The 27,487-nt window shown below is 42.6% G+C and overlaps 1 protein-coding gene and 1 pseudogene across 1 annotated transcript in view; one reads left to right on the top strand and one right to left on the bottom strand.

The window, feature by feature from the left end:
- The window catches only part of HDAC9 (histone deacetylase 9), a 1,168,275-nt gene that overhangs the window by 907,720 nt on the left and 233,068 nt on the right, over nucleotides 1–27,487 (bottom strand). The gene's annotated exons all lie outside the window — the stretch shown is intronic.
- Nucleotides 24,973–25,091, top strand: LOC134930285 (5S ribosomal RNA; annotated as a pseudogene).

Here is a 27,487-nt window from a genome sequence, read left to right as displayed (position 1 = left end):
GCAGCTGTAATTGCCACAAAAGGTGTCTCAACAAAGTACTAACTTTAGGGGGATAAATAGTTATGCACGCTGAAGTTTTCTAATATTTTGTTGTATGCTTCACAATGAAAAAAACATCTTCAAAGTTGTAGGCATGTTCTGTGAAAGAAATGATGCAAACCTTCAAACAATCCATTTTAATTCCAGGTTGGGAGGCAACAAAACATTTGGGGCTCATTTATGTTTGGATGTAAGCATAGGCGTGCACACGGGGGGTGCCTGAAACATAGAAACATAGAATTTAATGGCAGATAAGAACCACTTGGCCCATCTAGTCTGCCCCCCCCCCCCCTTTTTTTTTTTTTACATTATTTTTATTTCTAACCTTGTTCGATCCTTATTTCTTTGTAAGAATATCCTTATGTGAAACGGGGTAGAATCCGCACTCTTTAAATGTATAAATGTGTAGCAGCTCCTATAATAACAATATATGTAAAATAGCCAATAGGGAGCACTTAATTTAAAATGCAATACCTGTAAAAAAAAAATGGGTGTTAGTATAAATAATGCAAATGCTTTTATAGCACATTTAAGTGGACCAGGTCCGTGCAGTTATAACTGCAGTGGGTTACGTAGTAAGTGCCGGTAATTGGAGCCGTGTTCCGGTTAGAGGCACAAGCTGACTATTCTGTCCCTGGCGCAAAACCAGGGTGTGGGCATTGTGTAAGGTACAAAATAACTCTGAGCATTGTGTAAGGAGCACTACTACTATGGGCACTGTGTAGGTGGCACTAGACAGACAATGAAGGGAGGTGGAGACTGAAAGACACAGAGTGAAGGGTGGGAAGCTGAGAGGGACAGAGTTAGGGGGGAGACGTGAAGACACAAAGTGAGGTGGATTGTGACAGATGCTTGGCAGGAAGATGCAGGCTGGAGATGGTGGTGTGGATGAGAGATGATGCAGGGAGGAAATGATGGCGGGGGTGAGAGACGACACAGGGAGGGGAGGGTTGCTGATAGAACCAGGCGTTTTAAAGAATGGTGCTGGTTGCTGCCCCGCTCCCCCCACCCAAATTCAGCAGCATGTCAGGGGGTTGTGACTGACAGGGGGCTGCGAGCGACATCACAGAGCCATTCTGCACATGAGCAAAATGGGTCTTGCATCTGCACAGCCCCCCAAATATTTTATTTATATACAAATCATAGGATTTGCATACTAATGTGAGTCAGTACCAACGTTGGGAGGTATGCAATAATGAAAACTGCCAAATGTACGGAATTACTCTCTAAATCAGTGATCATGCCATTCACATGCTCACATTCCATGTAGACGAAAAAACCCTGAGTTCTTGGTAGAAGTAAAAAAAAAAAAAAAGTAAACTTGCAATATATATAATTTCTATGCTGTTATTCATTAAGGTCAAACAAAAGTATTGCTATCTACTATTAATTTAATGTTACCAAACATCTCCGATGCTTCAAGATCTGCACATGATGAGAAGATGATGTTGCTTGCAGTGCCCCAAAAGCTGCAGCATGATTGACCTACCACTGACGATTTGGATGAGCGTCGGCCCCATTCTCTGGCCATACTGACGCCACTAGCTGCGTCATCAGATGCAGCTTCACCGGCTCTGACAGCACGATTTCACCGGACAGCCTAAGATACCTGATGACTACTTAGCTGTCTGATGGTCACACAGATGATGCGATGGCTGCGTCTTTGTACATAGCAGTGGATCACAGAAGCCAGTACCGGCCTCTATTTACACCTGCTGTGAGTGTAGCGTCCACCACTGAATCAGCCCCATTGGAGTTTTTCTCTCACTACCACTACAGAAACTCGGATTACCTTTAATCATACTCGCCGATATTGCTGCCCTCTCTTCCGGGAGGGGGCAGCCTGGTCGTTGAACAGGGGGCGTGTCCGGTAGTTCAGGGCGTGGCAGCATAAAAACATAATTGAGCTCCGCCCCCCGCTATTCAGTGCCGAGGAAACAGGCACTGGAGAGCGGGGGGCGGAGCAACAATGACGCGATTCAGCACGAATACCGTCATTGGGTACCCCTCGGACCGCCCACTGGTGCTCCGTTGCGGGCGGCCAAGGGGTGTGTGGGAGCTGGCGGCTAATGCGGAACACTTGCCGACCTTTCCGGGGAGGGCGGGAGCGCCACCCGATTTTTCGGGAGCCTCCCGGCCATTCCGGTAGGGTAGGCAAGTATGCCTTTAATAGACCTGAAACACTCAAATGAGATTTTCAAAACCCTTATTAAAGAAACTGCATACAGGACTTGTCCACATTATTTAGTACTTTCACCATATAAACCTCTTTCAGCTGTCAGTAATATTTCCTATGCTGACATAAACACACGGTACCCTGGATGTGAGACTCTGAAAAATAAACCTGAAGAAGTAAAAATAGATGGTTGATAGTTTTAAGACACTGTTTAATCTAAACCAGCTGTGAGCTGTCTAGAAAATGTGTTACATAATCCAGATGGCTCTTGCCCTTTTTCCTACAGACAACATATACGTTAGATAACAGTTACAGCTGCAGAAATGTATTTAACAATTTATAATACATGCTAAATAGTTCTGTGCAAAGCAAACATTTAACATTAATGCAAAGCTAGGGGATGTACAACATATTATCATGTGATAAGAACAGCAGCATCAGGCAAAGTCATATATTTTGAGCTAGTTTGGGACTTCTTAAACTATAGTGAGAACGTCATAAATTTCACTTCTGAATGTTTGTTTATCATCCTGTCATTTTTCTGCATGCCCAGAGGTCAAACGTGAAATACTAATTAAAGAATATGTGTTTGAATGACATGTAGTAATCAGCATTATTCATCATAATCAACAAATTAGTCAATTATATAAATCCTGCGTTGAAAGCGAAAATAAATAAACTAATTAAAGTCATTTTATAACTTTAAGGACTACAATTGCTGTACTTAAAAGAGCCGCTTATTATAATACAGAAGTAATGATAATATACAGTATGTATAAACTCCTGTAAATATTACATGTGTAAATAGTGAATTCTGATGCCAATGCTTATGATCAATCAGGTCTGATGTCTTCACTACTCATTTGGAAAACTTGTGTATTATACAGAATATTTAGGTAAATGCGGGTATAACGCTTCCTGCTCACTTCTTTACCGAAGCAAACCAGCAGCGCCGAAATATAAAAACATGACGAAGCGGAGGAATAAAAACTCCCCCCTCTGGTGATCGCTGCCGGTGCCCCACAGCGCGTCAGCCCAGTGCTGATGCACTCTGTCTCTTCCACGGCCGGCTCCAATGTGCATGCGCAAGATGTCGCTAGTCTCGTGAGATCTCACATGCAGACCGGAGCTGGCAGTTGCCACAGCCAGGGTCAGTGGTGTCCTTGGCTGTGGTATATGGGCAACGACACCTACAGCTATCGATTTCAACAGCTGCAGGTGTCGGAACGGTCAGTGCAACTACATTGCCCGTGCTATATTGTAGATAGCAGCTCCTGTATACACAGGGGAGAATAGAGCCTCCGTCACACAATGCACACTGCCATACATGGGGGAGTCATACATGGGGGAGAATCAATGTCGGTGAATGATGAACTTCTTTGCAACTTCTAATGTATGTGTATATTACTCTGCAATCATTACTCTGTGATCAATATGCAACCAAATTATGCTTAGTACTATTTATACTATCATGATTTTCATGCAATTATGAATACTTGTACTTCAAATTTGACTCATTAATACATAGTTAATGAAGGTATATTGGGCTGTTGTTTGCCTAGTCAATTTATAAGATTTGTACTTTAGTGGTATGCTATTTGAAGTACACCCGAATTTGACTACACTACAATATGTAATGTATGCGATGTAGTTCAGAAATACCTGCCTGCACATAATATTTTGCTATGTGATATGGACTACATGGGAGTGTGCATCGCAAGGGACAATACACACGGTGTGATGTGAACAGACGTGATGCTATTTGAACTAAAAAGATTAAATAGCATGCGATAATCGCACTGTGTAGCACTTCAAATTGTTGTACTTCATTGCACTCCAAGGTTTTATCTCCAAAGCAAATACATCATTCAATCTCCATGCAACCCAACCCAATGTACACATTGCCGCCTCAATTATCCACTCACCTCTTATTAACATTCATGAGCTTTTTACTCATTTTTGTACTTTTACAATAACATCCACAACTGGTCACCATAAAGAAACATTGACAAACCTCCTACAACTATATTTATTTCTCTCTCTTACTGCTATTAGCTGGTGACATTTCATCTAATTCAGGCCTCAAACACTTGCCCTACTCACATTCACCAGATTCACAACAATCTAGAAATACAGCTGACCTCATAAACATCACATGTCTCCCTTCACTCTCCAAATCACTAAAATGTGGCTTATGGAATGCTCTGTTTGTAACAAATCAACATCCGTTCATGACCTCTTCATATCTAACAACTTCAATCTTCTGGCTATTACAGAAGATGGCTTACACAACCAGACATGGCCTCTCCCACAGCACTGTCATATGGTGGTCTCCACTTCACCCCCCCCCCAGGTAACAGTAAAGGTGGTGGGGTTGGATCATTACTATCCCAATATTTTGCATACACAGTTCTACAACAGGTTCCATCACTCACATTTACATAATTTGAAGTACATTCTATCAGAGTTTACACTCCTTTCTCTCTGCGTGTTGCATCTATTTATCACCTACCTGGGCAACCCAAACAATTTCTAGAAGGTTTTTCTGCCTGGCTCCCTCACTTCCTATCCTCTGACATCTCCACCACTATCATGGGAGATTTCAATATTGCTATTGATAGTCAAAAATCTGCTGCTTGTGCCTCCAAACTACTCTCTCTAACCTCCTCTTTTGGCCTCTCCCAATAGACTGACTCTTCTACTCATCAGGAGGGCCACTGCCTTGATATAGTATTCACCAGACTATGCTCAGTTTCTGAATTCACTAAAACCTCTTTCCCTCTCTCAGATCACAACCTTATCACCTGCATGCTCTCCTACATTACTTGAATCTCAGTGACACTGAAGTCCTCCAATCCTCCTGAAACCTGCAGAAATATTAATGAACTTAAATATTAAAGAACTTTCTACCTCACTCCAACAACTGCTTTCACCTATTTCTGAATTCACTTCTCATTTGATTTATCACACCATAACCAGACTCTAGAGATAGCCCTTGATGAAGTGACTCCAGCTACCCATCACACTCTGCGTAGGCCTAGATGTCAACCGTGGCACAAGACACCTACAAAACCTGCCACGTAAAGTTAAACGCCAGTGGCGTAAAACTCGTATTCCAAGTGACTTCCTCACATATAAGACCACTCTTATCGTAATGCCATGGACACTGCCAAACAAACATATCTCCAAACTCTCATCTCTGCTCAAGCCTCTAACACCAAACTATTTTTTAATACATTTAAAGCACATCTCGGTGGATGATAGCGACGAAATGACGGAGCTGGAGGAGACTGCTCCCTCTAGCAACCGGAGGAGTGGTCCCTCTGGCTCAGATGGGAGGAAAGCTAGAGAGGCGCCCAGGCAGATGGTGGTGGTAAGGGACTCTATCATTAGGAAGGCAGATAGGGCAATCTGCTACCGGGACCGTGATCGCCGTACGGTCTGTTGTCTCCCGGGTGCTCGGGTATGGCACATCGCGGACCGGGTAGATAGATTGTTGGGAGGGGCTGGGTAAGACCCGGCGGTCTTGGTGCACGTTGGCACCAATGACAAAGTTAGTGGTAGGTGGGATGTCCTTAAGAAAGATTATAGGGACTTAGGCCAGAAACTAAAAAAAAAGGACATCCTAGGTAATTTTCTCCGAAATATTACCAGTGCCACGCACTAGCCCAGGAAGACAGAGGGAGATTAGGGAGGTAAATATGTGTCTCAGAGACTGGTGTAGGAAAAAGGGGTTTGTGTTCTTGGAACACTGGGTGGACTTCTCAGTCAAGTGCCATCTTTTTTCCCGTGACGGATTGCACCTGAATGAGGAAGGGGCTGCGGTGTTGGGGGGTAGGATGGTTAGTAGGTTGGAGGAGCTTTTAAACTAGGAGCCTGGGGCGAGGGTTTAGCTAGAAACTATGGGTCATGCGAGTATAGTAGGGATGGTGGTAGTGTGATAAAAGGGGGTGGAGAAGAGGGGAGGGAAAGTACAGCTGGTAAGGGAATTTACATGGGTTCAAATAAGGGTGTTAAGAAAGGTATTGCTAAAGCATTAAATAACAATTATGTGTCATCATTACAGCCTATAGAAAATGTTGTACGGGACTTAAGGGATAATACTTATGTCAGGGCGGTGAATTTAGACGGGAACACTGGGTTGACCAAAGAAAAGAGTAAGGTGGGCAATACTAAGTACGGTGGGGTTGGAGAGGGAGCGAGAAGGACAGTCTGTATCAGTAACTCTACGGATGCACTGGTTAATCAGGATGGGAAATCTTTGGGAAAACAAACAAATAAAGGAACCGATAAACTAAAATGTATGCTTGCAAACGCAAGAAGTCTAGCAAGTAAAATGGGGGAATTGGAATTGTTAGCATCAAAGGCTGAGTAGGACATTATAGGTATTACGGAAACATGATGGGACGACTCTCACGACTGGGTTGCTAACTTGGAGGGGTATTCTCTTTTCAGGAGGGACAGGGCTAACAAAAGAGGAGGAGGTGTATGTATTTATGTTAAACCATACCTAAAGGAGGTTATCTATGAGAAGACTGGCGATAATGTGGAGTCACTATGGGTTGAAATCTCAAGTGGGGGAATTGATGCAAAAAAACTAGTCATAAGCACGTGCTACAAACAGCCGGATATTAGCATACATGAGGAAGAACAACTATTGCAGCAAATCAAAACTGCTGCAGGATTGGGGGACATCCTTGTGATTGGGGATTTTAATTACCAAGATATAAACTGGAGTAACGATTCATGTGCTAAAGCGATGGGCAGCAGGTTCTTAAATATGTTAAGGGATCACTACTTGTCTCAATTAGTCGAGGACCCAACTAGGGGTAAAACTACCCTGGATCTAGTAATTACTAATAATGTGGACATTATATCAAACACTAAAGTTGGGGAGACGTTGGTTAACAGTGATCACTATATGATCACATTCGACATCAGTTTCAGGAAACATAGCTACAAGGGTTCCACCAAAACTTTTAACTTTAGGAAGGCTAATTTCAGTATGCTTAAATGTGCACTTAACGACATAGAGTGGGAGGTTCTGTTTAATAACAAGAACACTTCGGAAATGTGGGATGTTTTAAAAGGGTTGCTGGATAGCAATATTCATAACTTTATTCCCATGGGCAGTAAACGCATGAGTATTAAACTCAAACCGATGTGCTTAACAAGAAGGTTAAGGCAGAAATGGATAAAAAAGCGGTCTTTCAAAGCATTTAAATCTAATGGAAAGGAGGAGTCTTTCAAGTATTACAAGGAGTGTAATAAGAAAGGCAAAAAAGCAATAAGAGCAGGTAAAATGGAAAATGAAAAGCAAATCGCTATAGAGAGTAAAACCAATCCTAAAAAGTTTTTTAAATACATAAACGGTAAAGGGTTAAAAAAGGAGAATATAGGTCCATTAAAAGATGAATTAGGAGAATTGATAAATGATGACGAAATAAAAGCGGAAATACTGAACAAATTCTTTTCATCAGTATTCACCAGTGAAGAACTGATGGGAGTAGAGCATAACAATTGTGACAGTAATGATTCATGGTTAGATACGTGTTTAAGCGAAGAAGTAGTCAGGGAGAGACTAAGCAAAATTAAGATTAATAAATCACCTGGTCCTGATGGACTTCACCCGAGGGTTCTTATGGAGCTTAGTTCACGACTAGCACGACCCCTATACTTGATTTTCAATAGTTCAATTAGATCAGGCATGGTACAGAAGGATTGGCGTGTAGCTGAGGTAGTGCCATTATTTAAAAAGGGATCCAAAAATCTTCCGGGGGACTTACAGACCAGTTAGTTTAACATCTATAGTGGGGAAAATATTGGAAGGAATTCTAAGGGACGTCATACAGGAGTATCTACAGTCAGCTAGGATTATTAGCAAGAACCAGCATGGGTTTGTGAGGGACAGGTCATGTCAGACTAACTTAATTAGCTTCTACGAGGAAGTGAGCAATAATTTTGATCAAGGAAAAGCAGTGGATGTGGTCTTCCTAGATTTTGCAAAAGCCTTCGATACAGTTCCTCACAGAAGACTGATGATCAAATTAAAGGAGCTTGGCCTAGGAAAAACTATTTGCACATGGATAAGCAGCTGGTTGGATAGCAGGGTACAGCGAGTAGTGGTCAACGGGAAGTCCTCAACCTGGTCCCCAGAAGTCAGCGGAATACCACGAGGGTCCGTACTCGGACCACTACTGTTCAACATATTTATCAATGACCTAGAAATAGGCCTGGAAAGCACAGTATCAATCTTTGCAGATGATACTAAACTGTGTAAGGTAATTAATTTAGAATTGGATGTGGAGTCCTTGCAGAATGATCTATCTAAACTTGAACTCTGGGCATCTAAATGGAAAATGAGGTTTAATACAGACAAATGCAAGGTTATGCATTTTGGGACTAAAAACAAACTTGCATCCTACATATTAAATGGGGAACGCCTAGGGGAAACGGAGTTGGAAAAAGATTTGGGGGTATTCATTGATAATAGGCTTAATAACCATACACAATGTCAAAATGCAGTAAAGAAGGCAAGTAAGGTGCTAGCGTGCATAAAAAGGGGAATTGAGACAAGGGACTCCGATGTAATCATGCCGCTGTATAAGGCATTGGTACGTCCGCACCTGGAATATTGTGTTCAGTTTTGGGCACCATTGTATAAAAAAGACATCAGTGAACTCGAAAGTGTTCAAAGGCGAGCTACTAAATTGATTAAAGGCCTAGAAGGACTAGACTATAAGGAAAGACTTACTAGGCTGAATATGTATACACTAGAAAAGAGGCGCCTAAGAGGAGATATTATTAATATCTTCAAATATGTAAAGGGACATCACAAAGAGTTATCAGAGGAATTATTTATTAAAAGAACACAGTTTAGGACACGTGGGCACTCGCTGCGACTGGAGGAGAGAAAGTTCCAAACGCAATGGAGGAAAGAGTTCTTCACTGTTAGGGAAATTAGGATGTGGAATTCCCTGCCAGGAAAGGTGGTAATGGCAGACTCTGTAATTGGATTTAAAAAAGGAATGGATAAATTTCTGAATGAAAAAGCTATCCAAGGTTATAATACTTAAAATATTAACGTGGTTAATCCGGGGGTAACATGAGTTATAGTAGCTAACTAGTCATAAAACATTATTCAGCAAGTATGTAGAATCATCACAACTTAAAACAGGTTGAACACGATGGGCAATTTGCATGCTCTCCCCAACCAGTGACCTACTCAATTCACTACCTGAACCCTCTGGCACTTTTGCTTCATTTGATCCCACAAATGAAGATGAAGTATCAACATTCTTCTCATCCTGCTTCTCTACTACCTCTCCTCATGATCCTATACCCTCACAAATAAGTAAAGCTCTGTCTTCTTTGCTCATCCCAACCTTAACTACCATCTGTAATATCTCTCTCTCTCTTCTGGTATCTTTTCTTCACTGTTCCAGCATGCAGTGATAACTCCCATTCTGAAAAAACAAAACAAAATTATGACCTTAACTCTCTCTCAAACTACTGTCCCATCTCACAGGTCCCTTACCTCTCCAAGCTACTTGAGAAACTTGCCTACACTCGCCTCACACACTTTCTTAACTCATACAACTTATTGGACCCAAATCAATCATGCTTTCGTTCCCAACACTCTACAGAGACAGCACTGTCTAAAGAAGTAAATGATCTGGTCACTGTGAAGTCTAAAGGCCATTACTCACTTCTCATTCTTCTAAATCTCTCTGCTGCTTTTGGCACTGTTGACCACCCTCTACTCATACAAATACTGCAATCCCTAGGTCTTCAAGACACAGTCCTCTCTTGGTTCCAATCCTACCTATCTAATCACTCTTTCAGTGTCCATTTCTCTGAATCCACCTTCTCTTCGCTACCTCTTTCAGGTGGTGTATCGCAAGGCCCAGTCTTAGGTCCTCTGCTTTTCTCAATCTATACCTCATCTCTTGGTAAACTAATCAACTCTTTTGGATTTCAGTATCATCTGTATGTAGATGATACTCAAATCTACCTATACTCCACTGATTTGTCTCTCTCTGTATTGGGCCGGGTCACTGAATGCCTCTCTGCTGTTTCATCTTGGATGTCAACTCGCCACCTCAAACTTAAGATTTTCAAAACAGAGGGAATTTATATTTCAACCGACCAATAGCAGTTACCAACCTGATATTTCTAATACTGTTGAAAACTCGACAATCAACCCTACACCATAAGCTCGCTGCCTAGGTGTCATCCTTGACTTTATACTGTCCTTTGTTCCCCACATTCAATCCGTCTCACAATCATGTTACTTGCATCTAAAAACATATCCAAAATATGACCATACCTTACACATGACACTGCTAAAACACCTAATCCATGCTTCATTATCTCCCGCATTGATTATTGCAATAGTCTTCTTACTGGTCTTGCCAAGAAAACACTCTCACCATGACAATCCATTCGGAATGCAGCTGTGAGGCTAATCTTCCTTGCTAGACGTTCATCGTCTGCAGACCCACTATGTCAGTCCCTCCATTGATTACCTGTATTCCACAGTATTCAATATAAAATACTTTAACTCACACACAAGACTATTAACCATACTACACCAACATACATATCTTCACTTATAGCAAAATATCTCCCAACCTGGCCCCTTCGCTCTTCACAAGATCTGCATCTCTCACTCACACTCATTACTTGCTCCCATGCATGATTTCAGGACTCTGTGGAATGCCCTACCACACACAATAAGACTCATCTAGTCTCCAAACCTTCAAACTTTCCCTGAAAACTCACCTCACAAGCTTATCAAATTCCAGAATTGCTCACATTACCTTCATAAGCTTTTATATCCAATTATATGCCCACTGTACAGTCTACACATATCCTCCACATATTTTCTCTTTCTTCACTTTCCCTTTCTCCTGACCCTGGTTCATCATTGCTGTGATATGATATCATGCAGCCCACCAAGAACCTTTGCAATCTGGTTGACAACTATGCAATAGATAGCACCTCTCCTTGTGTATCAATGCCTATTTCCCCATAGATTGTAAGCTTGCGAGCAGGGCCTTCCTACCTCTATGACTGTTTGTTATTACCCAGTTTTGTCTTATCATTGTGTCCAGTTGTAAAGGGCAACAGAATTTGCTGAGATATATAAGAAACTGTTAATAAATAAATAACGTGTTAAAAACCCAAAGCTATTCAATTAGTGCCCACGGTAAGCCCCGAGGGTGCACTTAATGTGTATTTCTGTTTGCACCCTCCTGAGGTCCACACACAAATATAAGGGGATCTTTGAGGTCCACACAGAAATATAAGTGCACCTTTGGGGCTTAGCGTGGGCTTACTACAGTAATTACGTAGCACTTAACCTGTAATCTATACCTTGCTGCAGGGCTTTCCGCGATATCCTGGGCTTACTGCATGATATAATTGAATACCTCTGGGCAGTTAACCTGAGAGCCAAAAGCTTATGGTACGTCCTGCGGCTAACTGAATTGCACCCCTAGTGCCTGGTCCTGAGTTTGACGGAGAGGTGTTCCGGGATGGTGACTAGAAAGTAACGGAATGTATAAAAAGACACAATGAAATATTGCATCTTATGGAAGTGTCGCAGGCATGTTGCTGTAAGTGGTAGCATACATTGATGCTCTACCGCTCTCACATAGGAGGCCCTATCCTGACAGAGACACTGCACTTGCCATAGGGTGTGACTGATGGTGTGTCTAATGACACACCCAGCACTATGGGGTAAATCTACTAAAATTCGTGTCTCTACCGATTTCAGTCGAGATTGAATACAAATGACATCGGCAATGTGAGATTTCAACTATCTGAAAAAAACAAAACTGTAATGTACTAAGCTACTGTGTTTTTTATATTCGAGTTTACCAATGTTGATGTCATTCGTATTGTCGGGCAGTATTTTACGGGGGAGTTTAGTAAAACACTGCTGGACATGACACATTGAAGCTTAGCCGAATCAGTGAGATCCGTGCATGGCTTCACTGTGTACAGTATTTAACTAGTTAAAAAAGTAAAAAAAAAAAATGCGTGGGGTCCATCCCACTGAATATAACTAGCCATGGACTCTTTGAGCCGGTCCTGGTTGTTAAAATGCTGGGGAAAGAATGTGTAGGGTTTCCCAGTATTGTAAAAACCAGCACCGGGCTCTTGGACTGGTCCTGGTTCCAAAAAATGGGGTACCAACCTATACCAGCACGGTGCAGCTTTAACCAAAATTGCGCTAGGAATTGTAAACCATTTCATTATTGTATGTGGTCATGGTTCCAAAAATATGGGAGAAAACGGACGTACTGTAGGGGTCCCCCGTATTTTTTTAAACCAGCACCAGACTCCACTAGTCAAGAAGACAATGCCACAGCCAGTGGACACATTTATATAGGTCCCTGTGGCTGTGGCATTACCCTCAAATAGTCACCCCTGGCTGGGGTTCCCTGGGGTAGTGGGGACCCCCAAATAAAGGGCTCCCCTCTCCAGGCACCCAGGGCCAGGGATGAAGCCCGAGGCACTCCCCACCACCCCTGGGTGGTGAGTGCCAGGCTGATAGCCATTAAGTGTAAAAATAAGAAATAATATTGTCTTTTGTTGTGGAACTATAGGTCACAGCAAGCCTCCCCTTCATGTTGGCACTTGGAGAATCACAAGAACCAGCATGCAGGGTATTAAAGAACCCACTGGTAGATGTGGTTCCACAACAAAACAAAATATTACAACAAACACATGACTCGCACACCGTCAAAGTACTTTAATAAGACATCCATTCACACACTCTCAAACACACACTTATGCTAGCCATACATCAGACCAACTTTTCTCCAACACTCCAAACTTCCAACCATCCAACTTGTCTGTGCAACTAAAACAGTGCTCCACACATCTAACTAACTTTTCATCAGTGCTCCACACACTTAACCAACTTTTCATCAGACCAACCAACCTGCCAACTTCTTTCCAACTTGTGATGTCACCGAAGTAGGCGGACAGTGCCTGCCTACTTCTGCATGTTTTGAATAAATAATGTTTTTTTTTTAAAGGAAACAAAAAACTTTTGCATGTTTATTTTAATAAAATTGTGCTATTTTTTTTAAAATAAAAGTGGAGGATTTGGCATGAGGGCAGGTAACTGTAAGGATTAGGGGTGTTGGGTGATCGCAGGAGGTAGAATGCAGGAAGGGGACACTATAGTGCTGCTGCCAGAGCTGCTGCTGGATGCGGGGGCAGGGGAATCTGTGCTGCCACTCTGAGGTGGGTGTGGGCAGGGGAGACTGTTCTGGGGGATGCAGGCATGGGAGTCTATGCTGCGGTGGGGGATGCGGACAGGTGATTTTTGGTATTCTTGGGGTGGATGCAGGCAGGGAAGGAGCTAGATGTTGCTATATATATATATATATATATATATATATACAGCAAGAAGGATATAGCAGGCACTCACTGTTATAGCAGCCACCGGGGTGCCATCCCATAAATGTATACAAAATGCAGTCCACTGGTGCAGAATAACCAGATAATTCCCCCAGGCAGGGACCAGGCGGCACTCCACGGATTTTTGAAAAAAGTAGCTTATTTATTTAAAGTGCAAATAGTGCATCATGGTGAGCATAATACCGACGTTTCAACGCCCATAGGCGTTTTTTTCAAGGTGCTCAAACTAGTGAAACAAGTGAAACTAGTGAAAGTTTGAGCACCTTGAAAAAAACGCCTATGGGCATTGAAACGTCGGTATTATGCTCACCATGATGCACTATTTGCACTTTAAATAAATAAGCTACTTTTTTCAAAAATCCGTGGAGTGCCGCCTGGTCCCTGCCTGGGGGAATTATCTGGTTATTCTGCACCAGTGGACTGCATTTTGTATATATATATATATATATATATATATATATATATATATATATATATATACAGCAAGATACAAACAGTTCAAACACTGTGCTGTTTCTAGATGTTTCACACCGTTATTTAATACCACATTTGGACTTGATAAAATCACTCCACTCCTTATATCTCACTAGAGTCCAATACAAACAATAAGGAACCGCTGCTCCTCTCAATAAGATCCCGGAATCCTTTGGGTAATATACACCACTCTGCAATTAACACAATTTATAAAACAAAAAGATAAAAATAAACTAGAAAGCTTTTAAAAACTTTTGTCGGTTTTACATATTGATCTATTGTTGGCAATAGCAGCAAATCTTCACAACAGAGTATCTCTTGTCCAGAAACAGTGTTTCACTTTCACATAAATAATCCTATTGGTCTATAATTAGCAATATCAGCATGTCTTCACAATAAAGTATCTATTGACTAGAAACACTGTTTCACTTTTAAATAAACAGTCCTGCTGTCATCATATGTAGAACTTATTGCTTCTATATGCTGTTCATTCCATTTCTTCTGATTACTAATGCTATATATACACTGAAAGATGAACAGTTACCACTTAGAAGGACATTTTGAATCCATCATGACTTTTTATTTTTATACACAAGGATGATGTATCTCCATCTAAAATGACAGATAACTGCACATCATTCATGGTTGCAATGTTACGTGCCTATCAAATGTAGGGTGTGATTTGGGAACCAGGGAACTTAAAGCTAACATCCAATGTTTCAAGTGTAATTAATTCTCTCTCTCTCTCTGTTACCCCCCACCCCCACCCTAATTAATGCACATACATTATCAATATAAGTATAAAGGAATTGAACTTGTTGGTGCGTTAATTAGCTGGATCCAGCTCCTGGTGGCCACCCCTGTGTCACAGCACACAGGGGCATGGGGGTACGGAGCTGGTCACCGTCTTCATGTGACATCCACCTCCGCCTCCTCAGTGACAGCTCCCCTCGCCCGCTGTCTCTATCCCTCCATTCTCATCGCAGGTGTGGTGCGGGAGTGTCGCGATTGCACGAAGGGGGGGGCGCAATTGTGGGCGGTGCAGTGATCTCGGGTGCGGGTATGGAGACGGTCATTGCCCTTATGTGACATCCGCCTCCTCGGTGACAGCTCCCCTCACCCGCTATCCCTCCATTCTCATCGCGGGTGCCGCGATCGTGCGGGAGTGGGGGGGGGGGGGTGCCGCAATCGTGGGGGGTGCAGTGATCTCGGGTGCGGGTTCGGAGCCGGTCACTGCCTTTATGTGACATTCACCTCCGCCTCCTCAGTGACAGCTCCCCTCGCCCGCTGTCTCTGTCCCTCCATTCTTATTGCGGGTGCCCCTCACCCGCTATCCCTCCATTCTCATTGCGGGTGCCGCGATCATGCGGGAGTGGGGGGGTGCAGTGATCTCGGGTGCAGGTTCAGAGCCGGTCACTGCCTTTATGTGACATTCACCGCCGCCTCCTCAGTGACAGCTCCCCTCGCCCGCTGTCTGTCCCTCCATTCTTATTGCGGGTGGGGTGCCGCGATCGCGCACGTGGGGGGGGGAGGAGGAGAGGTGCCGCGACTGCGGGGTGCAGTGATCTCGGGTGGGGCGCCAAAGCTGGGGTCCCAGTGAGAACCCTGGACCTGCTCCATAGTACCGCTGCCGGGGATCCTGGGATGAAAAAGACAGCCCAGCCGGCAGTGATGACAGTAGCAGGCGGACACTGCTGGCCAGTGTCCACCTACTTATCGTTCAGTTGGGGGGAAAGTTCCCCCTACACCTGAACGATTGGTTGGGAAAATCAAACAAGTTTGATTTTCCCAACTAGTTGGACCAACCGTTTCTGAACGTTTTTTAGCGTGTGGGAGCAAATGGCTGATAATCGTTTGCTCCCACACACTGCCAGATTATCGTTCCAACCAGCCAACTAGTTGGCTGGTTGGAACGATATCTCCCTGATGTATTGCCAGAATTAGATATACTTACCTAGTGTCCCACAGAGCCCCTCTATCCCCTTGTCTAGTAGAATCTGCGGTGTACCTGTAAAAAAAAAAATATATATATATATATACTCACCCAATCCAGTGTAGATCAGTCCCCTTTGTTCCAAGTACACATCCGGGGGGTTAAAAAAAAAAAATCAAATTAACCCAATCAACCAGACATGTACGAGTGTATGTTTACACATATACTCTTATGTAATTATAGGCACTCTACGTGACTACTGTCACGAGAGGGACCTGCCAGCCAATCAGCAGCCACTGCCATAGCAGCAGCTTCCTGATTGGCTTTGCTGTCCCAGGGCTCAGCCAATCACGGTTTGCCCATGGGAGTGAATGGAGACGCTCGGCGCTCTCCATTTAATAGTAAATAATTTACTATTTTACACAGTTTTAATACAGAGAAGCATGTACGGATCTCACTGATCCATGCATGCTTCTCCAAACACGCCGGCCAAAAGCAGTTCTATTTGAAAGTTCTATTTATGTACAAATTCTATGCTTTTGCAGCAGTGTTTGGCTCTTGTCGGCAGAGATTGAAGAATACAAATTCTTTGTAAATCCCCGTGTTGTATGAGGTACATGTTAAAATCCAACCGCGTTTGATCGATGGTCTATTGATTCGTATTTGTGTTGTTGGCCGTGAAAGTGAATACGAATTGCACCAACACTGCTGTGATTGCTGTTTAAGAAATTAACAAGTTGCATTTTCGACTCAAATGGATTCGGGAGTTTGGTAAATCTCCACCTATGTCTCTGTGGACACGGACGGTGGGCGTCTCAGTCCTTGCACATTTGGACACAAGGGGGTAAATTTACTAAGATGGGAGTTCTATTTAAGATGGGATGTTGCCCATAGCAACCAATCAGATTCCAGGTATTATTTTCTAGAAGGTGCTAGATAAATGAGAAGTAGAAGCTGATTGGTTGCTATGGGCAACATCCCATCTTAAATAGAACTCCCATCTTAGTAAATTTACCCCAAGGGTAGGGCTTTGTAGCGGTCTTAGCCTAAAGATGTAAACACAGACGCAGCAACATCTGACACAGCATCAGGCTCTTTATGTTTTATATTGTAATACTTTACTTACTAAATCTATCTTCTTTATTGAATCATTTGCAGGGTTTTGTTATTTCGATGTGAATAGTACAACTAATGGGGTATGATGTGGGACATTAACATTCTCTTCCAATTCCTTGATCACCCTATTACCATCTATCTATTTGCAGGAACAGCGATGACCCGGGTGGGAAACGCTTAGAACTGACAGTGTCAGTAGGATGTTCTGTAGAATAAAATGATAAATGAATAATGAAAGCTGGCAGTGGTATACAGAAAAGCTGGGTACACACCGATACAATCCATTGCCCGATCACTCAATATTAGGGGAACAGGTAGACGATTGTATTGGTGTGTATGCAGGTCTGTTGCAGGAGCGTTAGCTGAAAGAAATGACTTATAATGCTCCTGCAACAGTCGGGATCAGGAGGTTGCATCTTATGTGTTGCTTAATATTTGTCAGGCCATCACAGTGGTGCAAGTAGAATTTTTTTTATCTTAGTGGTACTGATAGTAAAAATGGGCGTGGTCACGTGCCATGAGGGGGCATGGTCACACGAAACTAGGGGAGTGGCTACATGACACCTTATACATTATGCCACACACCGTAATGCCCGTTACACATTATGCCATACACCGTAATGCTTATTACACATTATACCACACACCGTAATGCCTATTACATATTATGCCACACACAGTTATGCCACTGACACCATTTTACAAAAATGCCCCTTATAAATTATGCCCAAGCGTTGGGCTGGTGGAACGCATATTTCTTAATGGTACTCCGTACCACCCTACTTTCTGAACTACAGGCTGATCTCTTAAATGCACAGCAAGTGTGTACAGGGCTGGCAGGGAGCTGACAGGAGGCCAAGCTGGGAGCACAGTGCTCTGCTGATCGGGTTTCCTGATCATAAAAGTGTGTACCCAGCTTAAGCCACAGGCATAGAAACACTATCACCAAAAATCAGTGATTAATCTTAAATAGGTTTGTGATTTTATGGGACCAATCGCATACATCCAAACTGTCCTTAATTTCGCGGGACAGTCTCGTTTTTTTGGGACTGCCATGCTGTCCCACCCGTGGGCCGCAGTGTGAGGCAGCTAGGAAGCTCCTGCTCTCGCTGCTCTGCTTAGCAAAACAGCGGTGAAGACAGAGGGACTGGGGGCATGCCAGTGGCTCACAGAGCGCTGGTCATGCCCTCTTTAGTGATGGTAAAAGAGGGCGTGATTCGTGATTGTGGCACTGCACAAGGCCACGCCCCTTTCAGTTAGGCCACACACCCTTTCGGATGCGCGCACAGGAATCCCACTTCTCAATGATGAAATGTTGGGAGATATGCAATCACATGTCAGGATGGCTATGTGGCCTATGTATTTTTCCTGAAAATCATGAGAAATGGTAAGTTCTGCATGATTTAACTATCCACAATATCTAATAATATAGGCTGATATTAGGCTAACACTTCAGATGGCAGTCACTGTTATTCTCAATGGTAACTGAGGTCTGGCCCAATATAACCAAGGGGGTCATTCCGAGTTGATCGTAGCTGTGCTAAATTTAGTGACTGGCTGCTTGGCTACTGTGTGAAGCATTACCTGTCCCTCCCCCACTCGCAGTTCCTGTGGGCCCCATCCGCGGCACCCCCTCCCCTCCACCACCCACGGCACCAGCCACTCCCCCACCCACGGACCCACTGCACCCACCCCTCCCCCACCCGCGACACCCCCGCAACCGTTCCTCCCCACCCACGGTGGCTCCGGACCCCCACCACACCAACCCCTCCCCCAGCCACGGCTCCACCGCAAACCACCCCTCCCCCACCCGTGTCTCCCCTGGACTCCCTCCCCCATCCACGTCTCCCCCGCACCCACCACTCCCCCAACCACAGCACCTACTAGGTGATTCATCAGGCCCTGTGTGCGCTGTTCACGCCATTCCAAGGGGCTACGACCCCTTAATCATCGCACGCCCTTTGTTCGTGCAATATTTAACCACTCACACAATTATGATTGGAGGTAATACTCCATATAATGAAAATATTGCACGCCACAAGGACGTGCAGGGGTTAAGGGGGTGTAGCCCCTTACGACGGTGTGAAGAGCGCCAGTAGGGCGCAATAAATCACCTAGTAATAAATAAGGCCCTAAAGTTCAGGGTGTAGACTTACTAAAGCTTCTAAAACAGACAAGTGGAGGTGATGCCAATAGGAACCAATCAGATTCTAGCTTTTTTTTAGGATGTAATAAAAAGGATTAGAATCTTAGGAAAGTTAACCTATGTACACACTATACAATTATTGACCCGATTTGACAATAATCCGGAGAATGATCAAAGTTATTGTATACTGTGTACAAACGATTGTTTCGGTGTTTCACCGATAATTCAGAAACATCTTGCCCACACACACGAACGATTAATTTTCTGCTCTGTCATCCCAAACCAAAAATCTCGGCCACAATCTCCTGATATCGACCAGTGTGTGTGCGTTCTCAATAATCTGTCCATACAGTATTTCCTATGTTTTCCTGTCACTGTTATCCTCCTTGTGGATGGACATATGCAAATGCAGTGTCATGTGGCAGAAAATTGGTAACTTTAAAAAAAAAAAAAAAATTGTGTGTAGCTCAGATATTGGTGCCTACAATTTTCCCAAAAATCGTTTAATTGATGGGCAGACCCAAAAAAATCTGACCATTAACCTTTAGAATCTGAAGCTTGCTATTGGCAACTCCACCGCTTTTCATTTTTAGAAGCTTTACTAGTTAACCTTTTCTATGGAGTCTGATATTTCCATCCTCACACACACACACACACACACACACACACTACACACTTATGGATGGTTTTATATCCTTTTTAAGGCCTGACATCCCGGTCTAGAGTGGCCTGCCAGGAGGCAAGAGTGCCTGGTGTTGCAGCTCTGCGGGGCCTCTGCAAGGCCTAGTGTTAGTGACTAGGCCTGGATATCAGGTCACCTGAAGTGCCAGCTTGCTGTATGCTTGGTTGCTGTGCACCTGTTGCCGTGGGATTCCTGCTCGTCTGACAATTAAAGCCATATGCTTGGAGCTTCCTGTCTCCTCAGTACTGACCACACACTGCCTGCTGCAAGGTTTTTCACTCAGTTTACAAGAGGCAGCTAGATGGAAGGTATCAACTTTGCCTTCTGGACCAAAATTATTATTATTTTTTTTTTTTTTTTAACAGTCCTGGAATGCTCAGGTATCATAATATGTACCTCTAACTCTAAGTAATTGCTTAAAGATTATAGGGGGAGTATTTATTAAAGTTGAGAGAGAAATAAAATTTAGAGAGATAAATGACCTACCAATCAGCTCTTAACTGTCATTTTTCAAATGTAAGGCAGAAGATGATTATCTCTCGCAATTTTATCTCTTTCCCAGCTTTGACCCAAATGTCCCTCATAAATAATACAGGTTGAGTCTCCCTTATCCAAAATGCTTGGGACCAGAGGTATTTTGGATATGGAATTTTTCCGTATTTTGGAATAATTGTATACCATAATGAGATATCATGGTGATGGGACCTAAGTCTAAGCACAGAATGCATTTATGTTACATATACACCTTATACACACAGCCTGAAGGTCATTTTAGCCAATATTTTTTATAACTTTGTGCATTAAACAAAGTGTGTGTACATTCACACAATTCATTTATGTTTCATATACACCTTATACACACAGCCTGAAGGTCATTTAGTACAATATTTTTAATAACTTTGTGTATTAAACAAAGTTTGTGTACATTGAGCCACAGAAAACAAAGGTTTCACTATTTCACTCTCACTCAGAAAAGTCCGTATTTCGGAATATTCCGTATTTCGGAATATTTGGATATGGGATACTCAACCTGTAATACTAACAACAATCAGAATTAATGTGTACTGGTGATGACTGGTGATACTGGTGTACTGAGTGATGCTGCAACTGCCCACAGTGCAGTCCAGAGCTCCTAATCACAGGGGCAGCAATAACCCTTGGTGCATACTGTTTTTTTGTCACTGCTCACAGTGCAGCATTAGCCCTTTATTGGTGCACACTGGTGCGGCCACCATTAGCATAATATTAGCAGTGATTCACATTAGTGTGTAAAATATATATACTGTATAAACTAAAGAATACAAAAAACTTGTGTGTGTTCAGAGCCAGGCCGTGTCACTGTGTTAATAATATAAATGCTGTGAGAGTCGCAGTGTGAAGTTTTTGTTATTTGTTAATAAATGTAAAAAAAGTAAAAAAATAATTTATATATATATATATATATATATATATAGAGAGAGAGAGAGAGAGAGAGAGAGAGAGAGAGAGAGAGAAAACATAATAGCAGGCGGCACTCGAAGGGTCTGAACAACCTAAATGAAGACACTGCGGACACAGTGTATGGTCTGACGTTTCATTTTTCAAAGGAATTAAAATTCCGAAACGTCAGACCATACACTGTGTCCGCAGTGTCTTCATTTAGGTTGTTCAGACCCTTCGAGTGCCGCCTGCTATTATGTTTTCTCTGCATTAATCCATTGGAGGGCACCAGGGCACGATGTTGTTTATGGAGTGAGTGCCGGTCTATAGACTTATATATATATATATATATATATATATATATATATATTACTGTATACCCTCCCAGGAGCACAATTTGCGAGGATGTCAAACACGCCTCTCCTCTAAAAAGAAGATTCGTAGAAGTAGAGGAAAACGGGGCGGTAGGAGGGAGAGATGTCAAAAAGAGAAACTTATAAATACAGCAGATAAAGGAATCTTCAACCTATCTTCCCACATCCTTACTGACCCTGAACAGACCCTTCTAAGCAAAGGACTGTCATTTGCACCCTCTGAAGGATTGAACAAGTTTGACACCTTCATTGACCTTAATAAATTTGTGCGAAAACTTACGCTAAAAAGACATTTTATGAAGAAAGACCATGCCATTATATCAAACTATGAAGATAGGTCTAAATCTGGACTCAAACCAAAAAGTAAATATTACCCAGTGGAATCTAAAGGGAGCAACCTTAACATCTTCTATGATTTGGTAAAGAAAGACCTTTGTGAAACGAAACCCGTACCAGTTATGAATAAAAATCTACGCAACAGAGAAATAGAAGCCTTGAAAAAACTTCAGAAGAATAAGCAGATTGTTATAAAACCGGCTGATCAGAGCCGGCCCTAGGTATAGGCAAACTAGGCAATTGCCTAGGGCATCTGGTATGCCTAGGGGCATCAGCAGCTTCTACTGATTAAAATGATATGCGGCATGCCTATATTCTGTGTGTAGCATTTCGTACGCAGATACAGCCACAGTCTCACACAGTATATAGGCATGCTGCATATCATTTTAATCAGCAGAAGCTGCTTGTGCATCCTAGCCACATAGGAATGCAAATAAGATGCATTTTCATAAAAAATAGGCACCCGACGTTAGCAGAGCTGCCAGTTGACTCACGCTGGGAACTACATGTGTCATTATGTGTATAAGGGCATTAATAATGTGTAACATATGTGTAAGGGGCACTATGTGTGTCATTATGTGTATAAGGGCACTAATAATGTGCGGCATATGTGGTAGGCCAAATGTGCACACTGTTCTTATTTAAATTACAGGGGGTAGGAAAACAAAAAAAGGACTGCTTTGGGTGGGGGGTGATGGTGCTGGGAAAGGGGTGCAGGGTCAGAGGCGGAACTAGCGGTGCAGAACTAGCGGCTAGAGGGCACCAGCCAAAATCTTGCCTAGGGCATCATATTGGTTAGGGCCGGCTCTGCGGCTGATAAAGGGGGGGGGGGGGGGTTGGTGATCATGGATCGTGATAAGTATGTCCAGGAAGCACAAAGACTCCTAGGAGATTCCCACTCCTACAGTGTGCTGCCAGACGATCCAAAAGATTCATATGTGCAAGAATTGAGATCACTACTCCTACAAGGCCTGAGAAAGGACATTATTACAAAAGATGAATTCTCTTTTTTAATGTCATCCAACCCCACAACCCCCATTTTTTACTTTTTACCAAAGATCCATAAGGACCTGTCGAATCCTCCAGGGAGACCGATAGTCGCAGGGATAGACTCTCTTACGTCCGGCCTATCCAAATATGTGGACATTTTTTTAAATCCATACGTTAAGAAACTTCCATCCTTTCTTAAAGACACTACCATGGTACTGAACGAAATGAAAAATGTGGAATGGAAGGAATCATACCTATGGGTGACCATCGATGTACAATCATTGTACACTTGTATAGAACACAATAAAGGAATTGAAGCAAGCAGAGAGTACCTAAATAAAGATGACTCCCTCACAGAACCCCATAAGAAATGTATTTGCGACCTAATGGAATTTATTTTAACCCACAACTATTTTACATTTTTAGATAAATTTTATCTACAACAGTGCGGCTACGGGTATGAGCTATGGGTACCATTTTTGCACCAAGCTTCGCAAATTTGTTTATGGGACAGTGGGAGAAGAAACATGTTTACTCTACACAGTACTTCAAGGAATCAATCATCATGTACAGGAGGTACATTGATGATATCCTGATCATATGGGATGGGAGTGCAGAATTATTTACGAATTTTTTTAAACTTTTACAAATCAATGATTTTAACCTTTTATTCACCTGTAATTTAAATAAAACTTCTATTGAATTCCTGGACTTGATTCTAACCGGAGAGCAAGGTACGGTTTCCACCAAAAACTACATTAAATCTGTGGATAAGAACAGCTATTTACATTATAAGAGCAATCACTCAAAAAAATGGAAAGATAATATACCATATTCTCAATTTCACCGAATCAAGAGGAACTGTAACCAAACTGAAGACTGCGAGGAACAATTGGGAATATATAGAAAAAGGTTCGAGGAGAAGAAGTACCCCAAAGCAATTCTGGACAAAGCAATCACTAGGACAAGGAATCTGGAGAGAAAAAACCTGCTGATATACAAGGACAAGGTAGAGAAGAAGGAGGCGGTTTCATTCATAATGACCTACAGCAACCACGAACATGCCATCAGGACATCACTAAGAAACCACTGGCCCATACTTCTTATGGACCCTATCCTTAAGGAAATCCTCCCGACCCAACCAGAACTCGTATTTCGGAAATCAAGAAACCTTAAAGACATCCTTGCACCCAGCATGCTACGGGAACTACCACCTGAAGATAACCAGCATACCTTACCCAAATGCATTGGATCCTATAAATGTGGACACTGCAACATCTGCAAGTACCTTAACCCCAATAGAAAAACCTTCAGTACTACGGACGGCACCCAGAAGTTCAAAATCAAAAAGTTCATGAACTGCAATATCACATCAGTAATCTACTTAATAGAATGTACGTGCCACAAGAAATATGTGGGAAAGACAAAAAGAACTCTTAAAATTAGGATACAAGAGCATGTGAGGAGCATCAAGAATATACTGGAGACTCATCTACTCTATAGACATTTTAAACTTGAACATAACTCAAATCCGGAATAGATGTCCTTCAAAGCCATCGAGCACGTAACCAGTGGTGACAGGGGTGGAGACCTGGCCAAGAAGCTCTCCCAAAGAGAAATGTTCTGGATTTTTCAATTAAAAACCACACACCCTCTTGGCTTTAATGAAGGATATGAAATTGCACCCTTTCTTTGACAGAAGTATCGACAATCAAGCATTCATGGATTTGTATATTACATTTTATTATATTTCGGCACTCTGCACATTTAACAAATATGGTTCTAAGATAGAATGTCAGTTATTCCTAATAAAAACCTGTTACTGTGTGAATAAGTCATTTCGCCAATGAATACAATCACACCGCACTGGCACACGCCCAATCTCGTCCGATCTTGGAAGCTAAGCAGTGTTGGGCCCAATCAGTACCAAGTGGGTAACCACTTGAGAAGATTGGGTACTGTATAAGGGTAGACCAGCGGACTCGTAACGGCAATATTGCAGGGAATATTGACACACGTACAATCTACTTTCTGCACGGATATCATATATATTATTATATATTTTTTATTCTCGCTAATTATTCCTAACGTCTAGTCGTAAACAAATACACAACTTTTAGACACACTACTCATAATTATTTCACGACTGATGACCTTCATCTCTTCTCTGGAAGCACTCTGTCACATACCCCCTCCCCCTGTATCTCTTTATCCTCACATTATCCAAGCACTTCTGCACCAGCTAATTAATGGTCTTTTTATTCAACGTAATACTATACTGACACTCCTATATCACCATCCACCTAAATTATCCCTAATATGCATATAACTCCCCCTTTTTCTTTACTCAAAGGTGTAATAACATCTAAATAAATTTAGTACTCTCTGCGCAGTAATACTAATTCTAATAAATATCCAGAAATCTAAATCAGCACTATATCAAACTTGGGTACAAATAATATACCGTATTTTTCGGACCATAAGACGCACTTTTTCTCCCCAAAAATGTGGGGGGAAAAGTATGTGCGTCTTATGGAGCGAATAAGACGTTTGCGGGTAGCGGCGGCGGCCGGCGGGTAGCGGCGGGTCCTGGATGCTGCTGCTGCTGCGCCGTCATCAGCAGAGCGCAGAGCGGCCACATCTCAGCAGCAGAGCCGGCGTCATGTAACTCCCCCGCTCCCCCCCACCTCCTCCCTCCTCAGGAGACGCAGAGAACCACTGGTACTGTCGGGTAGCGGCGGCCGGCGGGTAGCGGCGGGTCCTGGATGCTGCTGCTGCGCCGTCATCAGCAGAGCGCAGAGCGGCCACATCTCAGCAGCAGAGCCGGCGTCATGTGACTCCCCCGCTCCCCCCCACCTCCTCAGGAGACGCAGGGAACCACTGGTACTGTCAGTGTGTGTGTGTGTGTGTGTGTGTGTGTGTGTGCTGGCTCTGAAGTGTGTGTGTGTCTGTGTATGCTGGCTCTGACAGAAGGCTGCACTGTATTCTTGAGTCTGAGAAATCACAGAAATATCTCTGAGGTCAGAATATTTTTATTTCCAGTTTTCCTACTCTAAAAACTAGGTGCGTCTTATGGTCAGGTGCGTCTTATGGTCCGAAAAATACGGTAGTCCTTTTGGGTCCACCATGCATTTAATATATCTAAGCTGTATTTATTAACATTAGTCTTTCTAAGCCCATTACATTTACAAATATTAATATTTGCGTTTGTTTCATTTATCTGAGCTGCTCCTGCACCTCAAATGTAAGGAAATGTCCGCGATTCAAAGGCTCCTTGAAGATGGCCGCCGCATGGACTGAAAGCACAGTCTAAAACCACCTTAAAGATGGCCGCAGCATCATTTTATATCCAGCCCAAACCACAATCACCATAGAGATGCTGAGACCAGCCGTGGCAGGATATGACGTACCCGCCCAGCCGGAAGAAGGGCAGAAGCACGCACACGCCCAAACCGGAAGAAGGGCAAAACTACTATATTATGAGGACGTTATACCGGAAGTAGCGCATGGTGCGCATGCGCAATAAGACACTGAGGACACAGGAAGTGGGGCGGAAGTGACGCAGAAAGCGTCCTGGCCGATTATTCACTATTTCTCCATGTACTGCTCTCGTTTTTCATGTGATAAACTATATTTGGGCTCATCATTAGTAGCCCTACTCCTTACCTACACTTATATTCAAGTTTGTGTTAGAATTCTGAATGTTAGTACCAACAGGAAGTGATGTCACAGACACTTCCTTAATCATTGCTGCTATAAATAAGAGTGTTTGCACACTAGTCCCTTACCCCTTGATGAAGTCTGATGGACGAAACGCGTTGGGTGTACCTCTACTGACTCTCCATTTTTAAAGATAAGCATTATTCTCTTATCCTAAAATACTTTTTATCAGTACAAAATTGTTTTTACTGATTTTATGTGATTCTGGGTTCTAGCTAAATTGTAAATTTTTTATCTATCATTTTTTATTTATTTTTTTGTATTATCAAGCTTTTATCTTATATATTTTTGTCCCATCATTATATTTTAAATTGCATAAATAAATATATTGTTACCCCTTTTTTTCTAAACCGTATCCCGCTACATTCTTCATATTTAGACCAACATATTAGACACTGCAAGTCGCTGGTACCCCTATCCCCTCCTTTTTTCCCACATATATATATATATATATATATATATATATAAAATTGTATGTTCAGGGCCAAGTTGTGTCATCGTGTTAATAATATTTAAGCGCTGTGAGAGTAGCAGTGTGAAGTTGTAATTTGCTATAAAATAGAAAAGAGCGTTTTGTTTTTTTAATTTTGCTTTTTTATTTTAAACTTGTGCCATGCCACCACGTACCACGTTAATAATAAAA

This window comes from Pseudophryne corroboree, chromosome 5, assembly GCF_028390025.1.
Source record: "Pseudophryne corroboree isolate aPseCor3 chromosome 5, aPseCor3.hap2, whole genome shotgun sequence".
NCBI lineage: Eukaryota > Metazoa > Chordata > Amphibia > Anura > Myobatrachidae > Pseudophryne > Pseudophryne corroboree.
Note: the sequence above shows the minus strand (reverse complement) of the source record. Positions and strands in the feature narration are given on the sequence as shown.